Source organism: Chenopodium quinoa, unplaced genomic scaffold (genome assembly GCF_001683475.1).
Source record: "Chenopodium quinoa cultivar QQ74 unplaced genomic scaffold, ASM168347v1, whole genome shotgun sequence".
Lineage (NCBI taxonomy): Eukaryota > Viridiplantae > Streptophyta > Magnoliopsida > Caryophyllales > Amaranthaceae > Chenopodium > Chenopodium quinoa.
The window spans coordinates 2,247,677-2,251,923 of record NW_018745174.1 but is presented as its reverse complement, the minus strand read 5'-3'; positions in this window follow the sequence as shown (position 1 = coordinate 2,251,923).

Genomic DNA, 4,247 nt, shown 5'->3' with positions numbered 1-4,247 from the left:
ACACTTGGCGTTCTAAATTTTTGCCAAGTGTCGCAACACGTTGGATAAATTTAAATAAAATTCATAAGATAAAAAATAGTTAATTTAGAATTCTATTTGGATAAAATTTTAAGTTTAGAATTTTAATTTCAATAAAATACCAATATTTCAGAGATACAAATTGAATTATAATTTTATTCAAAAAAATTATTAGATTATAATTCTCAAAAATTATCATATAAATTTATTTTTTATGTCATAATATTTTTTTAGAGTGAAATAATTATTTTAAAGCGTAAAACATCTATTATAATATATAATAATCAATTAATATAATATACTTCACAACCAATAGAAATGTTCAACCCTTACCCAAAGATTTGGATTCGGGTCAACCCAACGGGCTTTAAACATTTATCTTATTTAATTAATTATTTGCTTTTTTTTTAATGTATTAAATCGAACACTTCCACCAACATTATTATTAATCATTACATGCCTGCTAGACGGTAAATCGTCACAAAAGCACATTTATAAACTAATTTTGTATCAATGGTATATTAAATTTTTTGACATATAGATTAAAAACTTATCTTTAAATTTAATAAATAACCCGGGCATCACACGGGCACAAAACTAGTGTGTGTGTATATATATATATATATATATATATGACTATTCAAAAAATAAATTAAAAAATTAAAGGGTTATGATGACAAATGAGGTAATTTAGTCGAAATGAAAATATTATAAATTACGAGTAAATGTCACAAGAGTTATAAGAGAAAAAAACGTGACAATAATTTTGAAACACACACAAGAAGTGCTACGAAAGATTTCTTTTATCCCCTTCAATTATTGTTATGTCAAACATGCACACCATCACTTCTATATAAAGGATCAATCAAACTAATCTTCTGGTTTTATAATCAAATCAATTAAAACACACAAATTTAAACACCACACATTAAAATAAAAAAAATAAAAAAAATAAAAAAAAAGATAATGGAGATGAAGAAGGCAGTGAGTTCGGTAATTCTGGTGGTAGCCATTTTGGTGGTAGCCATTTTGGTGGTTGCCACAGAAGCCGCCGCCTCTGATGAACCCACCATCTTGGGTGTCTGCAATGCACAGCTCCCAGATTCCATCCTTTCGGCTATCATACGCCGAGTGGTCGAGAATAAATCAATCAATCAATCAATATCAATAATATATATACTAAAAGACACACTAGCAATGATACATGTCATCTTCTAATGTATCCTTAGTATATTTTTAAAAAATAACCTTTTGAAATAAAATGTTATAAAATATGCACAGAATATTTTCTTCAAAATTTTTTTGGAAAAATAAAGTATGATAATGTACCTTCCAACATTAGATATCTAACCATATCTTTCTATAAATTACTATACAAGTATTTATTTGTTATGAAATATCTTGTGGATGACCATTATGCTCCTTATATTATTCTGAAATATTCTAGATATATGGTTTATTCTTATCTAAACATATTTGTGGATGTCCATCTTGTATCACTTTAGAACTTTCTAGAGTTTAGGGTTTATTATTCTCCAAGCAAACTCTATCAATTGTACTGTATATATATATATGTATACCTCCATCATATAAATATAAGTAGAATACACATTTCAATCCCCTCTCAATCTTTTATATTTCTCCTTATTTTACAACATTATTTTTAACGGTTTTTTCACCAAATGCCCTTGAACTTTTCAAAAATTCACCAAATACCTTCAAGTTTTTCAAAATTCACCAAATGCAACTGACGTTTGTTAATATTCACACCGTGGCCTCAAAATACTCCTGACGTTAAAGTTCCGTTAGTAATAAAATTTAATTCACCAAATGCCCTAACTTTGTTAAATAATTACACAAAATACCCTTATTTTTGGAAGTACAAGTGTACAACATCTAGTTTGAAATTTAAGGAAACAAGTCGTTAGTTTTGATTTTCACCCTTTATTTGCATAAATACTCGATACATAGCATCCTCTTATTTGCTTAACCACAAATTTTTAACTCCTTGACAAATCAATCTAAATCATCCTTCTTAATGTATGAGAACTTTTGTGTAAGAATTGCAAACAAATCTTGTTGTAGTAGGAGAAAATTTACAATAAGAACTTCTGAGTCCGCTAGCTAGTCCGCGGACAAGTCTAGACTGTTTACTAGGGTGGGTATAAACTAATTGTCAAGCCGCATAAAAGGGGCTTGAGTTTGCTATATTAAGTCCGTTGGACAAAATCTGAACTATAACCCGATCCGTTTTCTGTCCAAGCCCGTAAGTAATCACCTCTATTTCATTTGGCCCTCTTTTTCTCTATTTGCGAGGTCTCCGACACTTCTTTTTATGAATAGAGGATGTTTGCAACTCTTACACAAAAGTACTCATACATTGAGGAGGATTATTTAGATTGATAACTCATGGTGTTAAAAATTTGTGGTTAATTTAATAATAGAGATGCTATGTATCGAGTATTTATGCAAAAAAAAGGGTGAAAATCAAAACTGACTAGTTTCTTTAAATTTCAAACTAGACATTGTACTTCCAAAAAAATAAGGGTATTTTATGTAATTATTTAACAAATATAGGACATTTGGTGAATTAAATTTGGAAATTTTGTCAAAAATAACACCACCTTTAAGCGGTCTTCCCTAAATAACACCACCTTTTGATTATTTTACAATAACACCACATTTGATACACATCTGCCAAAAATAGAACAAAAAACCTGTGAGCTGTTTTACAGGTTACAAATGACACATGTCACATGTGTGATTGGTTAAAAAAAAAAATTTTAAAAAAAAACTTAAATTAAAAAAACTTTAAAAAAATCTAGAAATTTTAAAAAAAAAAATGAAAATAAGGAAAACTCCTCCCCTTAATGGCAGCTAAGAAAACCACCACCATTGGCACCAGCCAACCTCCGTCCCTGGTGCCCCCACACCCTTTCCTTGTCCTCCGCCCCTACCCCTGTAGCGCCCAGAACCACCAATTCCCCTCGCCGGCATTTCCCCTCCCCTACCCCCTGCATCGCCACTTAACCACCACAATCTCTCATTGCCTTCCAAGAATTCTTCATCAACTAATTTAAATTGGACTCAAAATCATCACCATAACCATCAACATTAAGAGTCCATTAACAAATTCTTCTTCCTGCACATCTTCAGAACCAAACCCTTGAAAAACCAGAACCAAAATCAATGGCTATTTGAGTAGGGGTTTTGTGCTATGGTGGTTTAGGGGCAACGCAAGTTTAAGGGAAATGGAAGCACCGGCAAGGAGAATCGGTGGGTGCTAAAAACTGAAAATCGATGGGTGCACGGGGGAGGGGTTTCAGGCGCCAGTAGTGGTGGCTGCCTGGCAGGTGGCGGTGGTGGAAGGGATTTTCTTTTAGTTTTTTTTTTTTTTTTTTTTTTTTTTTTTTTTTTTTTTTTTGAAATTCTAAGGTTTTTTTTTTTAATAAATTGACCAATGATAGTTTGACACGTGTCACAGGTAACCTTTTTAATAGGTTACCAACCGGTCATGTTTTATTTTTGACAGATGTGTATTAAAGGTGGTGTTATTGTGGAATAATCAAAAGGTGGTGTTATTTGGGGAAGACCGCTTAAAGGTGATGTTATTTTTGACAAATTTTCCATTAAATTTTATTACTAACGAAACTTTAATGCCAGAAGTCACGGTGTGAATATTAACAAACGTCAGTGGCAGTTGGTGAATTTTGAAAAACTTGAGGGTATTTGGTGAATTTTTGAAAAGTTTAAGGGCATTTGGTGAAAAAACCGTATTATTTTTAATGTATATAATTATTACTGCTTAAGATTTGGATCAATTAAGATTCAAATTATTAGATCGACAATTTTCGGTAATTGACTGAAAAGCAATAGCGTAAGCTTGCTATGTGTGTCCCTCTCCTATGGGGTTTGTTATGGTTGTTGATTAAGAGCTGAAAAACTACTACTACTACTCTACTAGCTACAAAATACATTAATAAGTAAATAGAAAAAAAAATTGATTAAAATAAAACTAAGAAGATTAGTCCCACATGGACTAGATTGATGATTGAAGCTACAAAACTCGTATAAATAAGTTCACCTCATGTATGTAATCTTCACGCAGCTACGCAGTGACCACAGAGCGAACTATTCTTTCGCCTTTTACTAAAGAATACCGTGTGCTCGCTGCATTTAGTGGCATACGTTTATTTTTGGAGGGAGTTCATCTATAGAGCTCCCAGCAA